The following is a 20,197-nucleotide window of genomic DNA, read 5'->3' on the forward strand; positions in this document are numbered from 1 at the left end:
ACATGAATGACATCATGGTAAAAGATACTCCATTTTGAAGCCCTCTCTGGTTCTCTAGTTGTGGTGCAGCGCTTCAGTTTTAGACTTAGATATATGTAATATAGGCAGGGTTTCCATGCAGGTTAGAAACTCCAAATTCTCTCTCCATTGTTGTGAGAATGTGACGTAGCAGCACATACCAGACACATTCCTCACGCTATAGGAAGTGTGCAGCCAAAACATGGTATGGCCAAAATGGGTGGGTAAATCGCCTTCTCACACTAAAAAGTCACGCGAATTGACCGAAAACTAAGTTTTGTTTTTTTTGTTGTTGCATGGAACATGTCAGAAGCTGTACCTTATGCTCACAAGACTTCCGCAGTGAAGATCCTGTTTGTGATGTAACTTCGCACAACTTTCTACTGTAACTTAAGGCCGTAACAAATGATAGTGCTTTGTAGTTAAGTTGTTTTATAAACGAGTTTATAAAAAAATACTGAAGCTACTACAAATTAAAAAAAAATGCAGCCCTTTGCAATGCACAGAGCTATTTTTTCCATCCTTTACACTTTTGTTATCTTCATGTTTGGTCATCAGATATAGCTGATTGCTTTAAGCCGAGACTTTTCTGCCCCTTAGCAATAAGATGCAATTCATTGTACACTAGCCTCAAATAGCGCCTATCATGGGTACCTATCAAGGACAAAAAAAGTCACATTTGTACCCCAAAATGTATTAAATTAGCATAGCAGGAAACGCGTGCCAGTGATCTCCTATATTATTCCTGCAGGCTACTGACAGCACCAGGCTTGAGCGGCCATCTGTTGAGTTGAAGTAAAATCTCTTGAACCTAATTCATTGAGCAAGATTTGTTTTAGACGAACAAAAGCATTTAAAAAGACGCAACATCAACTTGCTGCAAGACTCACAGAACAAAGTTTCAAAAATTACAAAAATACCCAGGTGGATTAGCATCTACTGAGAACTTTGTTGAACTCATATGGTCCACTGGTATACTGAATCCACAACAACTACAACAAAGATATAACCACATTCTACTGGTGAGAGCCTTGCACTGTCCCTGAGGAATTCGGATTCAGATACATACCGTACTAAGCATTTTGACTGGATACTTTTTATATCATTCAATAAAGGGCTGTTTTGGGTTTTTTTTGCTCCATTTGTAGACTACCATGAGGATTAAATATACCCTCCAGTATTTTACAGAGGGAAGGAGCAGCCTTTGGGTCAATTGCCTTTTGATTTTCTGGCATCGCACTGCAGTTCACAAGATGGACCTGGTGTTCACTTATGACACTTTGGTTGATATAACCTACATTATGCATCTATGGCAGGCAACTAGAAAGGAATAACAGCTGTTGAACTCAGTCTCAAAGCACCTTAACACAGACAGATTGGAAATAAAAAAAGACAATATTTGATTTACTGCAGTAAGAATTCTCAGAATGGTTTGGGAAGTCATACAAAGTTAAGGGGACATTAAAGAAAAGAAAAATGTAACTTTAAGCTCTTGGTTTTTGTTTTATGTCTTCTCTTTTTTTATCTTCTCCCTTTTCTGTTTTTAATCTTTTATTTTTCTGTTTTTTCCTTTGCTTTATCTTCTGTTTTCTTCAATTTTTCTCTATATTCCTTTACTTCTGTTTTTTTTCTTGTTATGGAATTGTATTTTGCTTTTCTTTGCTTTATCTTCCAAGTTTATTTTGCTTTTTGGTTTATTCTCTTTGCTTTCTTTTATTTTTTCTTTTGCTTTTCTGTTTTTTTTTCCTTTGCTTTATCTTGCAATTTTCTGGGTTTTTAAAATTATCTTTTCTTCTGTTTTTCTGTCATTTGTTTTTAAATTCCCTTGTCTTCCTTTTTTCTATTTTTTCCTTTGTTTTATCTTCCATCTTTGTTTTGTTTTCCTTTATTTTCTATGTTCTTCAATTTTTCTCTATATCCATTTACTTCTGTTTTTCTTTAGTTTTTTTCTTTTTCTTTTCTATTTTTTTCTTTGTTTTCTCTACCAGTTTTTTTCAGTCTTTGTTTTACTGGATTTTCCATTGCTTTATATTATTGCTTTTCTGTTTTAATCTTTTTCTTTGTTTCAGTTTTTCCATTGCTTTATCTTGCCATTTTCTTTTGTTTTTCTTTTTTCCTTTGCTTGATCTTCCCATTTTCATTTTTTTCCTTCATTTCTTTTATTTTTCTGTCATTTGTTTTTCTTTTGCTTTATGTTCCTTTTGTTTTCCTTTGTTTTATTTTCTCCCTGTTCTGTTTTTCTTTGCTTTAACTTAAGTTTATTTAGCTTTTTTGTTTTTCTTTTCTTCCACGTTTTTTAATGTTTTTTTCATTGCTTCATCTTTCATTTCCATTCTTTTATGTTTTTCTTTGCTTTAACCTGTTTGTTTTCTCTTCCAGGTTTCTCCATTGCTTTATAGTCTTGCTTTTCTGTTTTTTAATTTTTGGTTTTGTTTTTCACTTTTTTCCTTTGCTTTATCTTCCAATTTCCTTCATTTTTCATTTGTTTTTTTCTGTATTTTCATTTACTTTTCTATTTTTCTTTTCTTTTATCATTCATGTTTCTTCTGTTTTTCCTTTACTTTATCTTACATTTTTCTTAGTTCAGTTTTTTCCTTTGCTTATCTTCTTTTTCTTGATACGTTTTTCTTGATATGAAATGTACATCATGACCTATATCCAGAGACTATTTCAGACAGTCATGCATCAATACAGTGTTACAGTAAATACCAAGCAATACAAATACACCAGTCCCCTTTTAACTTAAATAATGTCACAGTTCTGTAAATATTAAAATCACTTTTGTTTTTTATAGGGAAGGCATTTATAGCAATATTATGTGGTTACATGATGAAGATTCAAAGACTTTGTCATTTTCAATGTTATGAAAGATATAAACCCTGAATAAGCAGCAACCTCAGTCCAATGTTTAATATAATTTTTTTTTTATTTCTAGTTAACTGTTTGAGAATAGCTATTTGATTTCATTAATAGTATTAATTGTATTAATATTAATAGCTATTTGATTTAATCTAATTATTCAAGCAGTACTTGAGTGAAGTCGTTAGAATTATCAGGAACACATTCAAACATTGCAGTGTGTATTTATTGTTTTAATTCATATTTCCAGCAAGTGTGTCTTGTTTATAATATTTGACAATAGTATTTATTTTATTTTTAAGGACACAAAATAGTTAAAAATGGCTCTTACTTCATTATCCTAATAAATATTTTTCTTAGTTAAATTAATACTTTAATTAATATACTTTTTTAGGTAAAGATAACATTTCTAATTTCTAATAATAACATTATCTTAAAATCAGTAACAGCAGTGAATAAACATTACTTATCTCTTGCCTACATTGCCAAAACTGTTGGTAAAGTTGCTAAACATTCTAGAATTCAGATTCACTGCATTATGATGTCATTTCATCCAACCAATTACAGCATACTATAGTCAGACTACAAGAAGTGATGTCACAGCATTTTGATGTCATATTATCCAACTAGTAGCACCCATTCTAGCTTGAGCAAATCAATTAGGAATGTATGAAGTGCAGAATAAAATAAAAAATACAGTCACAATGAGTAACAACAAAACAACATCATCAGAACCTTTTTAATGCCTATTTCAAGATGAGATCAGTTTCATTCGATATCGTTTTCATTGTAATCCTATGTTGGTGGCACTACCTATATAAAAAGTAGTTTTACAGAGGTAGAGCTTGGCAAACAATGCAAAATGAAACTTCTTGTACATTATCAATAGTAAAATCTGTGCAGAAATGAAAAATAAAAGCTAAATGCAGTTTGTACTTGAATGTTATGATCTGTCTTCAATTATATTTTGTAACCTAAAATTGTAATTGCACTATTACACTGCTGTGTTACCATTGTCATGAGATAAAACAAATACTACTATAATGCAAATTCAGAGAGCATTAAGTAGTTCTTAATACTGTACAATTTGACTAGATGAGACTGTCAGACTTATAGTTGCTTTTTCAAGAAATCCTGCTTCAGTGTACATATAACCCATACACAGGCACTCGTAGTCCTATTGTAAGAGTGACTTATACTACAGCCCATCCCTTTAAGAGACATCATAAGTGGTCATGCTTAGCCCCGACGCCAGGCCATGTGAGGGGCCTTGATCATGAACATGCCGAAGCACAGCACTGGTCCTTTTGCCGTTAACCCTGGCTCTGTACACATCTATCGAGATATCTTTCTTTACCGCTCCCCGTGAATCTTAAACTATGTAAATACTCTGATGAATACGAGTTTAGTAAAATACTAGGCTGGATTGCGGGACAGTTTCAAGAGGTATTCGAGTAGGTTTGTTCTTAGGAAAGCCTGTGTGGTCTACTGCCATGACAAGACTCAGCTGTTGAGATGAAGCCAAGGTGCTGTTTTGAGAGTGGAGAAGAAGCAGTTAACACCAAAGGGAACTCATTATCTTAGTGAGGTGGAACCCACGACCGTGTACCTTGCATGCTTTGCTTGTTTGCTTTACTACTGTATGAGTGCAAACACTATTTGTCAAACTCAGACTGGAAAGAGAGCATCCAACAGAAATGCTGCTCAGTCTTCGTGTTTATAAATAATACATTTTTAACACCTGAAACATGTTTATATGGTTGATCTAGCTTGATCTATGGAACCAGGAATGATGACGCACATTCACTGAGGTCAATGAGGACGCTGTGAGTTAAACACATGTTCTCAATAAGCCAGTTTGTATGGGATCAGCTAGTAGGAGTTTGGAAGTAGTCCTTAAATCACAAAGCCTCCACAACTGAAAGGGCCAAAGTGGAACATCTTTGATGTGTCATTGAAAGCTACAGCAAGCCCTTATCATAAGATGTCAGGACTGCCCAGTCCCCAACCACATTCCGGTGCCTCCTTAAGGCTTGCAGGGTTGAAATCATTTGTCCATCTGTATGTCACATTTTTACATGTATTTTAAGAGCCACTTCTCGAATTGTGGTGACATTTGGTGCACACATTGTTTAGCATAATGTTTTGAGAATACATCATGAACTTTTAGATCACATTGATAGCTCTGATTGTGAATTTACAGCTGTGGCTTGGGTGCCTGTTACTGACAGGCTTGTTCTATATGTAATAACCAGGCAGGCATGATAAACCAAGCATTGTAAAAGCCATGATGAATGTCTATTATTAGTTTTTAATAAACTTCAGTGTTTTTCCTAAATAAGAAGTACCACAAATTTAAAAAGAAATATGTAAATGTATCCAAGTATCTTCACAAACTCTTGACTGTAGAAACTGTAGAAAGGATAAACCACACAAAACTGTATTGTAGTGAATCAAATGTGAAAGGGGATCGAACTGTAAAGACTATAAGATTACTGATAATGCATTAGATATGTTATAATCTGTAATGGTCAAATACTTGAGGTAAAAATAGTTGAATACTGTAATAATATTAATTAATATTTCTTAATTTAGCAGACGCCTAGGGTGTGTGAACTATGCATCAGCTGCAGAATCACTTACAAGAACATCTTGCCCGAAAGACAGAGCACAAGGAGGTTAAGTGACTTGCTCAGAGTGACACAGTGACTCAGTGAGTAAGACATGATTTGAACCAGGGACCTCCTAGTTACAAGCCCTTTTCTTTAACCACTGGACCACACAGCCTGCTGTAGGTCAACTAGTTGCTACTTTTATGTATTTCATCATTTCAATATTTGATTAAATCCATTAGACCTGAGTGCATCAGTGTGCAGGTACGCTGACTTGTTTCAACACATGTTGTCTTCATCAGAGCGTATTAAAAGCAGGACTCATTAAATCTATTAAATGCACCCGGTTCTCATTGTCATTTAACACCATTATTCAATTACTAGAAATAGTAATCTCGCAATCAATGCATTCAATTCACATTCCAGATACTTAACAATCTGCTATATATTGCCGCGGCACCATATCTGGTCCGGAGCAGGAAGAAATGGAGACGACACAGGATGCAGTTTATAGCAGTGAAAACTGCTATTTTTATTGACAGGTTGGAACGGAAGGCACATGGATGTTCTCTTAAATGGTTTAGCTCAGATAGTCAGCTCCAGGACACATTCCCACACAACTACACGAAAACCACAACACGACCCTGAGCTGCACGCAGGCAGCTCCTAAATAGTGATCCCCCCGAGCCCTATCGGCTCACACACACACAGGGGTACATTTACATACACAAGGCCCAATCGCTCAGGCCCTCAGTCCCGCGCAAACAGCTGGTTGGCGGAACCGAACACAAATCACAGTGCAGCCAACACAGACCCCTATCTACATACAGCTGCACTGTGCACATGACACCCCAGACAGCGCACCAGCACTGCCTAGACACAAAACACGCTTCTATTCACAGCAATACATTAACACTAACACTGTATCTTGGGCAGCGCGGGACACTCTCTCCCAGGCAGTGCAGGACACTGGAGACGCTGGGCTCTGTCTCTGGGGCTCTGGCGCTGGCAGCATAGGACGCTCCCTCCTAGGCTGCATGGGGTACTCTCCCTCCGGCGGCGCGGGACTCTCTGGCACCGGCTGCGGCCTCTCTGGCGGCAACTAGACAACCGCCTGGATGACCTCATCTCACTCCTCCTCTGAGCACCACGCTTGCAAACTGAAGGTTATAGGTTCAAATCCCACATATACCAGACCTTTTTTTAATATTTATATAAACAAATATTTTTTTGCAGGCAAATGTTCCATTTTAAAACATAAATAAATAATTTAATATAAATGATATAGATGTCACAATAAGTGCGTTCCCTAGTATATTTCCATGTTGACAATATTGTCATTAAAATCGGATGTCCTGTAATATACATATGATTGGATGAAAGTGCCTGGGTCTTCAAAAAATACGTTGGGAGAAAAAGGAGGAGAAGATGGACATTTTTACCTTACTTTGGCGACTTATTTCTCTTACTGTATGACAGGTATCGTCTTTTTTTCTACATTTTACCTAAGAGTGTTGGGAACTACAAATTAAAAGTGAAGAACATAAGAAAGTTTACAAATGAGAGTAGGCCATTCGGCCCATCTTGCTCGTTTGGTTGTTAGTAGCTGATTGATCTCAGAATCTCATCAAGCAGCTTCTTGAAGGATCTTGAAGGGAGTTGGTTCCAGACCTTCACAATTCTCTGTGTAAAAAAGTGCCTCCTATTTTCTGTTCTGGATGCCCCTTTATCTAATTTCCATTTGTGACCACTGGTCTTTGTTTCTTTTTTCAGGTCAAAAAAGTCCCCTGGGTCAATATTGTCAATACATTTTAGAATTTTGAATGCTTGAATCAGATCACCGCATAGTCTTCTTTGTTCAAGACAGAACAAATTCAATTCTTTGAGCCTGTCTGCATACGACAAGCCTTTTAAACCCGAGTTGACAAGAACTGAACACAATATTCTAGACGAGGTCTTACTAATGCATTGTAAAGTTTTAACATTACTTGCCTTGATTTAAATTCAACACTTTTCACAATATATCCGAGCATCTTGTAGGCCTTTTTTTATTGCTTTCCCACATTGTCTAGATGAAGACATTTCTGAGTCAGCATAAACTCCTAGGTCTTTTTCATAGATTCCTTCTTCAATTTTAGTATCTCCCATATGATATTTATAATGCACAATTTTTATTGCCCGCGTGCAGTACCGTACACTTTTCTCTATTAAATGTCATTTGCCATGTGTCTGCCAAGTTCTGAATGCTGTCTAGATCATTTTGAATGACCTTTGCTGCTGCAACAGTGTTTGCCACTCCTCCTATTTTTGTGTCCTCTGAAAATTTAACAAGTTTGCTTACTATACCAGAATCTAAATCATTAATGTAGATTAGGAATAGCAGAGGACCTAATACTGATCCCTGTGGTACACCACTGGTTCCCTCGCTCAATTTTTATCTCTAATCAGTACTTTCTGTTTTCTACATGTTAACCACTCCCTAATCCATGTGCATGCATTTCCTTGAATCCCTACTGACTTCAGTTTGAGAATTAATCTTTTATGCAGGACTTTGTCAAACGCTTTCTGGAAATCTAAATAAACCATGTCATATGCTTTGCAATTATCCATTGTCGATGTTGCATCCTCAAAAAAATCAAGCAGGTTAGTTAGACACGATCTCCCTTTCCTAAAACCATGCTGACTGTCTCCCAGGATATTGTTACCATATAGGTAATTTCCCATTTTGGATCTTCTTATAAGTTTCCATAAGTTTCCATATAATAGAAGTCAGGCTTATTGGTCTGTAGTTACCTGGTTCGGTTTTGTCTCCCTTTTTATGGATCGGTATTACGTTTGCAATTCTCCAGTCTGTCGGTTTAAATGGTGCTTTTGGCTGACTTACTTTTGGTGAGCCAATACCCTGAAAACACATAAAGTATCCATGCTGTATAGATAGTCACTGGCAGTTCTAGTGCTTCTCTGTAACTTTGGCACGAGGAACTACCATTCATCTCGATCTTATTATACAGAAAACAATTTGAACAGTGCATTTTCGTATGTGTTTGGTTCCCCCTGCTGCCCAGGTATTGTAATTGCACTCTAGAGGAATTTTTACAATTTGTAAGTACAGTATATCTATTCTTTTTAAAAGCTTGTGAAAAATAACTTTTTATGAAAATAATCTCCAAATAAATAAATTGAAGTTATGTAATGTATTTGACTTTTTAAAATTCAATTTGTACTTGAAAATGAAAAAAAAAAAAAACTGAGCAACAAAGTTCAAAGGATTCCTGTTGACGTGCGTCTCTGTGTTATATTACTGTTTGATCGCAACCAGTAGCCACATCAACTCTGGCAGGACCCCCTCTATAGTGAAGGATGCATGGCAGAAAGCATGGTCAATTCAGACAATAAAGTTAAACATTTGTGAAAATATATACTCCATGTTGATGGACGCTATCTGTTATATTGTCTGCAGCAAAGTTTTTAGATCATGATAAAAAAAAAGACTGCTCTGTCAACCACAGTAAAGTTCAGAATTTTAAAGCACAAGAATGAAAATAGTGAGACAGCGATGAGGAAACCACTTAGGCTATTCATTAAGAAATTGTTTGTACTGTTTCAACCATGGTGTGTTCTATGCTTAAACAAACTGTGTACTTCCATAAAATAATCTTTTAGTTTAGTTTAGTTTAGTCACTTTGCTCCCACAAGGCCAGCACAGGCACATCTGTGCAATTTTAGATAACTGTAACTAATCTATATCTGGAAAACAATATACTTAATGATACTTGATGATTTTTTTAATTGAACAAATTGAACTTGGATGAATGGTAGCAATTCCATGGCTTAGGAGGTAACTGCTTATGAAAGAGTCAATACTTATCTAGGCTGCTTTAGAAATCTGTTCTAATTGTCCTTTACAACCCATTGTGGACGAGGATTTATACAATTTTGTTGTCAGCTTTCTCTACTAGTCCAAAAGTTTCAGGAACCTTAACCTGAAATAGAACAGGCTTTAAACCGATTAGGTACAATATATGACATGATAATTTAATATTGTTCATCAAGGATATAAACAGATGAACAGTAGTCAGGATTATATCAACAATAGGGAAATATTAATCTGCATCATTAAAAAAAGGTAGTTTAAAGCAAATGTATGAATGTGAAATGTATCAAATGTATACTAGACAGGCAAACGGGGCAGGCTAAGCTCGCCACAGCACCATGGAGACTCAACAGCGCCAGGCATCAGCTCAAGAGAGAGGGGGACCAAATCTATGCAAACCGCTCAAGTACAAAAGCACAATCCAGACATTGCTCTTGTCCAGTGGAAAACATTCCATCCACACTAATTAGCTTATACCCTTCTGCTGAATTTTTGCTGGCATGCAGTACAAAACAACACAGCGTTCTACAAATGTTTCTTCTGCCTTTGGGACTGCTAGTGCGATTTTCTGAATATGGTTTGAATTAGAATGATCATAGTAGGCTGCCCTTTTCAAATTATGAAGCTACCCTATGGATATCCTAAGGAAAAGGCCCATCTTAAAGTCTCCCAAGTAGGCATTTCAAGAAAAAAAAAATATTGTTTTTTCAATGCAGCATGGCAGAAACTGTTGTATTTAAAGATGAGGTATTGCACACACACAATGCTAAGTTAACTAAAAAATAAATTCATTTGCACACCCCTGGTATAAAACATTTTTAGTTTTCCAAAACCATGAGTAATAATCACTTTACACCTTATCAGCTATTTTGCATTGATCCTTATAAACCATGTGTAAGAGAATACACACTGACAGGTCCTCAAAAGCAAACCCTTCCAATGTGTTTGAGTGAGGTCTAGGTTCTCACCTCTCCCTAAGCAGCTCTGGAAGACATCTGCTAGTTTCTCCAGGTGAGGGGGTACAGGATTCATCATAACACCTGTTTGTAAAAATGAGCAGGTGTATTATTATTATTATTATTATTATTATTATTATTATTATTATTATTATTATTATTATTATTATCATTAATTGTATAATATATTAATAATAGTAAATGCAATAGTACTGAATGATATACAACTACATTTTGTATACAGGAAATCATAGTTGAAAAATATCCTTTTATTTTTATGCTTAAAATTAGTATTCCCAAACGTGTTTGAGTTATGCTGGACCGGCATTTTATATTATTTATTTATTTATTAGCCCTGTAATGCATTTGTGTTCAGTACTCTTACGTGTGATTGAAATGCGTGTATGACGTTGGATTATGTCACTTGCTGCAGTAACTATTGCAGCAAACTCAATGCATGAATATTGCTATTTGTGACTGCATCGCCTCTGTTGTATACATTTTAATTAGTGGACATTAATACCATATGTATTCTGTTTAATTAAGTTTTTTCTTGCCTCAGCCTCGTGAACGGTGAGAGGAGTGTGTCTCCTCATTGCCCTAAACCCAATGAGCCTGGCAATCCCGAGGGGACAGCAGTGGAGCAGAGTGGCTCTGAGAGAGGTGAGAGAATAAGCATCCGCATGTATGTACAATATGTTTTATTTTTTTTTACAATTACAAACTACACTAAGACAAGGTATCAGTATTGTAGTTCGTGAATCGTCATTTCTTTTACCCTACTAATCAATTGACTAAGTAGAATTTAAGGTGTGGGGGTGACTTGGATAAAATATAGCTGTTAACAATTATAAGGCTTCAGAAATGCTTTAGTCGATGTCATGAGATTTTGTTGCTGTTTTTGTATACAGTGGCATATTATTATTATTATTTATTTCTTAGCAGACACCCTTATCCAGGGCGACTTACAATTGTTACAAGATATCACATCATTTTTGCATACAATTACCCATTTATACAGTTGGGTTTTTACTGGAGCAATCTAGGTAAAGTACCTTGCTCAAGGGTACAGCAGCAGTGTCCCACACGACCCTCCGGTCAAGAGTCCAGAGCCCTAACCACTACTCCACACTGCTGTCGATTGTATAGTAGTGCCAAACAGTATTGGAATATATTGCCACCTCATAGTTGTCTCCTGACCTTTGAAGACATTTCAGCATCCCATGAATTCCTGTTATTTATTGTTACACTATGATATTGAAGCAGCTTTAACACTAGAAGGACCGGAGATATACTCATACCTAGAAGCCCTGAAGCAGTATTTCAGACAGCTAAATTCAAAACACTGTAGTAGTAAAACGAAATGATAAACAGTTGGATATAATTATTTTTATTTTTAATTTTTTTTACTAAGTACGTTACATAAACACCTGAACAACCGAAGCACACACACACACACATTATATATATATATATATATATATATATATATATATATATATATATATATATATATATGAACATTTACTTTACAAAACAAGAACATGTAAATAAATAAGCATCTGAATAGACATCGGTTTACAAAATACATATTTACAAAACTGAAACGATAACAATACATTTTTTACTTTTCAACAGCAATTGGTTTATTATTAGATGAGCAAAAGCAACTGAACAACATAGATAAATAAACTTAGAACATTTTTTTTTACAGAAGCACACAGCACAAGAAGTTATAAAAAAAGTCTAATTTATTTTTCTTTTTTTCGACAAAAGGGTATTCCTTTACCTTGAGTCTATGTCTGTTCACAATCAACACAGATAATGCGCTTCTCCACGCCGCCTTTCTGCACAGGGCACAGCTGTCCGAAGTTTTATTTTTATTGCACTTGCCAACCTGGCATTGGCGTCTCTTGCGACTCTCAGCGGGGTTGTCAGCTTCAGCTGTGGGTACACGCGTGGCAGTCTCCCTCTGTTCCAAATGCTTCTTGCGAAGTTGCTGTACTAACTGTAAAATATATTCTCTCCTTGGTAAATGCTTCTCCGTGCATTCTTTGTAAAGTAGCCAGGAGCTGATGGCTGCTAGGTCCAATACATTGTAAAACACCTGAACAGGCCACTGTCTGGAGCCAGCTTTCACAGAATACTTCCGTGCCATCTGATCCAAAACATCAACTCCACATTTTGTTGCGTTGTAAAACTCCACGGTCTCTGGTATTTATTTTCACTAGTCTCGATACCAACTGACCAAAGCAGCGCAGCTACCAAGCAGGCGCCAGCCTTCAAAAAGCTGATTGAAAACAATAGACTGTCAGTCATTCACTCAGGCAGAGAGTAGAGACTAATCTGATTACAGCTAAACACATTGAGGACTGGTAAATAAAAATAATAAAGTAGAATACCGTTCTGTATATCAAAATACAATAGTTTTTTGTGTGACCGTCAATGTGACTGCTCCCGGGGCTTTTAGGTATAATGTAATATATCTCCTTTATTTCTGCACTCCCGCGTTTCATGCTTTGTGAGAATATGTAGTACATACGGACAGAAAGGTACATGAGCGTTTGAAAAACATATGTAACAAACACATATTAATTTTAACATTTTTATTCTGATTTTTCACACACATACATAAACATTCAGCTATTGCATGTAAAGAATATGAATATTAATATTGCATCCGAGAATACGTTGTCATATTTTTAGTTTGTTTTTTTCACCCCCCAGCTTTGAGTCCTGGTTTGATATTACCAGTGTCACTACTGGTGCAGAAAACTTTATCACTAAAGAACGAGAGCAGAATATTTTGCACATGCTTCACCAGGTCAAATAATATTTTTGTGTATGTGTAATTTGTATGAAACATGTAGTGTTTCTTGTCCACTTGACTCTGTTTTGGCTAAATGCTCCTATGCTGGCTTGAACCCTGTGATGTTTCAGATTCTAACCCCATTCTTCCTGAGGAGACTGAAGTGTGATGTCACACTTGAAGTGCCCCCTAAACGAGAGGTGGTGGTCTACGCTCCTCTCACCAAGAAGCAGGAGACTTTCTACACTGCCATTGTTAACAAAACCATTGAGAAAATGCTTAGGATGGGCCCGGTAAGGCTCTTTTTCTTTTTTCTTTTTTTTTATTTAATTTTGTTGGGGAGATGTATTGAACCAACCTATTTTGTTTATAATTGCACAGTAGTACTATAACATCAACTTTATCTCCCTCCTTTCCAGGACGTCAAAACAGTGGAGTTGACGGACTCCGGGAGGCCAAAGAGAAGGAGCAAGGGCCCTGTGAACTATAACGAGCTGGCTGGGGAGCACACTGGCACTGGAGAGATACCTCGCTAAACTGCAGAAAGAAGCAGACAAGCAGCCAAGGTATTTGTTTGAGTGGAAGTACAGTGTTGTTAAAAGTGGTGTGTGCTTAACATTTTTGTCGTATTGATGTTGTCCGTGTTTTTCAGAAAGGTAACTGTTTTTTTTATGTTTTTTGAATTTTTCTTAAGGCTCTGTTCTGTTTTACTGCAGTACATACACATTCATTTATCAGTGTAGTTGGTGGAGCAATGTGGTGTGAAGAATTTGTGAGATCTAGTTTGTTATTAAACTAGACCTTTTTGGATACACGTGGATTATACATAGTTGCTGCAATGGTCTAAGATTATAATCTATTCTCTTGATCATCTGTTTCCCTTCCAGCAGACCCTTGGTAGATGTGCAAGTGTCTGTTGCTGCTGAGATCAACCTAAAACTCCAGAATGTTTTGATGTTGCTGAAGAGATGCTGTAATCACCCATACCTTATTGAATACCCACTTGACCCTGCCACGCAGAATTTTAAGGTAATAATTTGCCCCAGTTGACCTTAATTTTAGTCGTTTCCAGATTTTATACTGTTAATGTCACACAAACTAGACTTCTGTAGTATATCGAGCAATTAACAAGAAACGTCTCTGCCTACCTGCCTCTTTACTTATTGATTTTATTCCTGTCCAGATTGATGAGCAGCTGGTGCAGAGCTCAGGGAAGTTCCTTATACTTGATAGAATACTGCCAGAACTGCAGAAAAGGGGACACAAGGTAATTTAACACAAGTGACTAATCAATGGACAGACAGTATTGCTAGCAGGTTCTGTTGTGATTTAGTTTTACTAGCCAGCTGGAGGCTTTGTGATAAAATTAGACAAGTGCTTGTACAAGTTGCCCCTGTCAATGTTGCTTCACAGTATAAGAAGACAAATGATAGTTTTCAACACTGATATTTTAATTTTGCCCACGCCTTTCAAACTGGAAAAATCTGTTTTGTTTTGTGCCTCCTTCCCATTGTCTAATATCCTGTCCAGGACAATGATCCTCTGGTTATGATTGTCATGTATTTTAAACATATATATTCTTAACCTTTTTAATGCCATGCTATACATTGCAATTTTACACACTTCTATGACAATTAAATCCCAATCTTACATGTTGTAAAAGATTATTTTATATGCGTTTTATACACCACGCTTGTTTTTGTGGGTTACACACTGTCACAGTATCAATATGTTTTAGGAGATCTCTTGTAGTAGGCACTAGGTTCTTCATGAATACTAATATGAATACTCAATATCTCTCTTCCTGTTCCCAACCAGCACACTTTTTATGAAGGGTGGATTAAGTACTATTGTAATGTTGTGCTTGTTGCAGGTGCTAATCTGCTCTCAGATGACCTCTATTCTGGATGTGCTGATGGATTACTGCTATCTCAGAGAACTTAAATACAGCCGTCTGGATGGATCAATGTCCTATATAGAGCGAGAGGAGAATGCAGTGTTTTGTCTAGTTTACTGTATTTGGTGTTCACATTTTTAACAAGAGCCTCAGTGCTCTAACTGTAGAGGCAGTTGCAGTCTAAGCCACCTGTTTACTGTTTGCTTATTATGAAATGTACTATAAAATCTATGTGTCATTGATTGTATATTTAATTAGATGGCAGCCAGTCGCAGCTTGTCACATTTTTAAAAAGGGCCTCTGCTGCTTTTAGCGTATAGTACTTGAACCTTGACCTGGAGTACAGTGAATTCCATGTCTCCAATTATAATGCTAGATGCTTCTGTTTTGCCAAACGGCTACTTAAATTTATGTTAATGTTCCCAAATTTTAGATGAGACGTTTTCGTCTTCCTGCTGAGCACAAGAGCTGGGGGTCTAGGGATAAACCTCACATCGGCTGACACTGTCATTATTTTCGACAGTGATTGGGTAAGTGCTGCATGGTTTTCAAAGCCACAAATTTGTCAAACGGATCTGTGCAGGTTCCATCCAACAGTGTTGAGATGCTGGTGGCTTGATCTGTGGTTTAAGTTGGGACAGTTTTCTAAAATCTAACCAGGGTTAAAAAGTTTGCGCAACAAATAATTCTGATTTTATGAAATGTATCTTGTATGTTTTTTTTTTTTTTTTTAGAATCCACAGGCTGACCTCCAGGCCCAGGACAGGTGTCACAGAATCGGCAAGACCAAACCGGTGGTTGTATACCGCTTAGTGACTGCAAACACCATTGACCAGAAGATTATAGAGAGGGCTGCTGCCAAAAGGAAACTGGAGAAGATTTTCATTCATAAAAGTAAGGTGTTAAGCATCCCTGTGTGAAACATGTGTGTTTTTGTCAAACCCCAGCCACCATGACTTATACTACTAATATATCACACCATATGAGATGCTGACTTCATATTATATGAGCTATGGAAACTCTTCGATTTGAGGAAATTACTATACTTGGGCTACCAGGGTTTAAACACTGGCACCAGGTGGCAGCACTGATCCCTTTTGCAAGAATACATTTACTTAAGGAGTCTGTCCAGTCTAATGTGTCTCTTACATGAGCAAACTGTTCACGTTTATTTAACCCACTGAGGCAGATGCCACACATTAACCTAAATATACAGAATAATTTACCTTTGTTTCTAAAATGTGTGTCACGGTAAGCTTTTAAAGGAAAATATAAGGGTATACCAGGTCGCCAACAGTGGTTCCAACAACATTTCAATGTTAGTGGTTTATTGTGGCACGTTCACTGTTTAAACGTGTCTTGTGTGGCTTATTTAATACACATTGTTTTCTCCAGATAAGTTCAAAGGTGGCAAGTCAGGACTGAAGGAGTCTACAGGCAGCTTAGACCTCCAGGAGCTCAAGGAGCTGCTGAAATCCAGGGACCATGAGAGGTAATATTGGGTGCCATGTGTCCTTGCAGATGGAAGCAACCCTTAGGATTACGATTTGAATTAGGGTTGTAATTATTATACAATATTGACTGGAATTAGAGTAAGTAGCAGGGTTACGAAAAATATAGCATTATATGTCCCCACGTGTTGCTGCAACTGTGGAACAAGCCTGTAATTTCTTTTCATTTAACATCCTGACAGCTGTTTACACTTATAACTTTAAAGTCTGTTTCAAAGCTCTTTTCAAAATGTCATCTCTAGTGTACTAGGGTTTGATATCTGCCCTCTATAAATCACTGCAAGAAAAGCAATAATAATAATAATAAAAAAAAACCCTAAGTGTGCTGGCTTTTTTGTTCCGTACCACATCATTATTATTATTTATTTATTTCTTAGAAGACGCCCTTATCCAGGGCGACTTACAATCGTAAGCAAATACATTTCAAGTGTTACAATACAAGTAATACAACAAGAGCAAGAAATACAATAACTTTTGTTCAAGTGTGACAAACCACAATTCAATAATACAGCAGATAATAGTGATAGTTACATCAGGATATGATTAAATAGTGATAGTTACATCAGGATGTGATTAACTACAAAGTACTACAGGTTAAACACTTGGCAGATTACAGTATTCTGAAGTACAGGATTAAATGCAGTAAAATAGGGGGCAGATAAGAGCAAAATAAAGCACATTTAAATGAAGGGTGATAGTGTCCCAGGATACAAACAGAGGAGTTCTACAGGTGCTGTTTGAAGAGGTGAGTCTTAAGGAGGCGCTGGAATGTGGTCAGGGACTGGGCAGTCCTGACATCTGTAGGAAGGTCATTCCACCACTGCGGAGCAAGGGTGGAGAAGGAACGGGCTCTGGAGGCAGGGGAGCGTAGCGGAGGTAGAGCTAGTCTTCTAGTGCAGGCGGAGCGGAGAGGTCGAGTGGGGGTGTAGGGAGAGATGAGGTAGCTGGGTGCAGTCTGGTCAAGGCATCTGTAGGCTAGTACAAGAGTCTTGAACTGGATGCGAGCGGTGATCGGGAGCCAGTGGAGCGAGCGGAGTAGTGGAGTAGTGTGGGCGAAGCGAGGCAGAGAGAACACCAGGCGGGCAGCAGAGTTCTGGATGAACTGTAGCGGACGGGTGGCGGATGCAGGGATTATTGCTTTGTTATCTGTTTGACAATGTGGGCAATAATCCTTACACTATCGGTGCACTAGACATTTTGAAAATAGCTTTGAAAGACATTCAAGTTTATAAGTGTAAAAAATTGTAGAGGAAAAATTGTTGTAAAAGTGACTGCTTGCTGGTGGTTACGCATCAAGAGCACCAATTTTGCACAATAAGGTTAAAACTTCAATGTTTTATTAAACATTTAATGTCTGCGAGCAGTAGTGTTTTGACTCATTACTGATGTTGGCGGACAATGGTTCTTTGTGCTATTGCTTACAAACTAGCCAGTAGTCGGTCTAGTGGTGAATAGTGAAACTAACTTGGTCATGTGATCCTATTACGGTTGCAAGTTTCAATGTAAGGGTGGAATCACATGTGTTGACCTTGCTACATTTGCATAGCTATTGGTTAAATATATGAATTTTAGTTTTGTTTTTATACATTTTTAAACATGCACCCCTAATGCTTTGTTTTTTTTTTCTTGCAGAGAGGTGAAAGGAAGAGGAAAAAACATCATCGGTAATAAAGATCTGGAAACACTGCTGGATCGCAGTGACCTGCTTGGTAAGGAAGGCAATATTAAACACTTTGCGGTTACAAGCTTTTAAAGAGGTTTTTTTGTTGTTGTACCTAAATGTAAAATATGGGAGTCCAGGAATGACTGACATGAGCAACTTGAAGTGCATGCGTGTCACCCTAAGATGTCTTGTATACAATATTTGGTATTGCAGCTTATAACTTATTGTAGATTTATTTATTTTTCTTAGCCTGATGGATTTTTCAAATGCAATCTATATTATGATCATCCTCTCACTGGTGTCTTGGTTATTATAGGTCAAATGAAGAATATGAAGAAGGAACAAGATAGGCTCTTTAAAGTGATTGAAAACACTAACAAGTCTGCTGATTTTCATCTCGTATGAAACTAGCACTGCCTGTGTGTCACAAAACATACTATATTCTTATTACTGTAACGGTCAGTATTGGGCCCAGTAAATCTTGGTGCTAAAGGGACTAAAGACTATGGAAAATCCACGATGGTTGTGTATTTACAGTGTACCTGAGATGCTGGGTGACCACAAGATCCTGTATAGCTATGGGCAAAAGTTTTGCATACCTGGACTTTTAGGATTGAGACAAATGAGCATAATTTATTTTTTATTTAACATCATGTAATCAAAGACACTACAAAATGAAAAAGTCTACCAGAAGCCATCATAGTAGTACGTTATTTTTTATGTTAGATTTCGAAATGTCACATTGTTCAATTTGTCATTTTTTCGTAACCTATATGGAAAACTACAAAGCGGTATGCAATTCAATATGTTAACGTAACATTGTTTAGTAGGTTTCATTTGACTTTATGAAGCAAAATTTGTTAATTCTATAGGGTGATGCAAAACCTTTGGCCATAGCTGTAGATGGATCAATCTGAACTTAGATAAAAATCAGTTTACCTGTCATCCATCATTGTTGGCTGGTCAGTTGCACTGGGGTGGTTCCAAGCCAAAGGGCTTTAACTTGCCTCCATATAACTGGCCTTTCTCTTTGTTTTAAAATTGCTTGTTTCAAAGCTTTGTACCCAAATGGAAAATACTTGCTTATTGCTCTATTGACATCCATAACATTCTAATAAGAGTATGTTTGTCACTTTCAATGTAACTTGTTTTTCTATTGCTCAAAATGTCATTGTGGAAACCAGTCTCTGAGACTGCTCTTCTAATGATTTATCCATGCTGATTCAGTAAGAATGGCGAGTGAAGTATTCTGAATACAAGCTGGCCGTGTGCTCAAAGGGAGTCATCCATCAGCAGCCAACATAACTTTTCTTTCCTTAAATCTAGGATCTTACTGTCGGTAAAACAATTATTTTTGTTGGAAGGTGCATTAAAATGCACCACAATTTAGTTGTACCCTGCCTGCTCCTCCCCTATCACTTTTAACCACTTCAACACCATGACGTACGTGAAATGAAAACTCACTTACAGTACCATGCCGTACCTGCGTACGTCAAGTTTCCCATTCTATTCTGTGATTGGTTTCTCAGTCTAGCATTTCAGGTTTCATTCTCTAAGGCAGTGCTAGTAGTGTGGAATAAAGCAGGCGTCTGCGCCAGCCAGATCCATCACAATGCCAGCGCAAAGTAGCTGTGTACACGCAAATGTGATTATCCCTCCCACACAAGGGAAGCAGAGACTGCAAAAAAGGTGCAGGGTGTGCTACGAAAATGAAAACAAAAGAAAGGACACAAGAAAAATGTGTAGTGGTTGCGACGGCAACACCCGGTTCTGTTGTATTGAACATTTCAATAACTGACACAGAGCAAGTCGATAATGGCACATGTTTTGATGTTGTTTGATTTTTATTTGATAATTACTGTTTACTGCTTATTGTTGTTATTAGCATTATTAGCAGCGTTTTTGTTTTCATTGTTAAAAAAGTGTTTTTATCTCCATGTTGAACATGGGTATGTAGTACACAGGAGCATAAAGGGTTAATGAAAAACACAGTTTAGG

The 20,197-nt window shown here is 37.0% G+C and overlaps 1 pseudogene; it reads left to right on the forward strand.

Annotated features, from left to right (window-relative positions):
• The first annotated feature begins 321 nt into the window (after positions 1-321).
• LOC117418370 (lymphoid-specific helicase-like) lies at positions 322-20,179 on the forward strand (annotated as a pseudogene).
• Positions 20,180-20,197: the final 18 nt, after the last annotated feature.

The sequence above is a fragment of the Acipenser ruthenus genome, chromosome 13 (genome assembly GCF_902713425.1).
Source record: "Acipenser ruthenus chromosome 13, fAciRut3.2 maternal haplotype, whole genome shotgun sequence".
NCBI lineage: Eukaryota > Metazoa > Chordata > Actinopteri > Acipenseriformes > Acipenseridae > Acipenser > Acipenser ruthenus.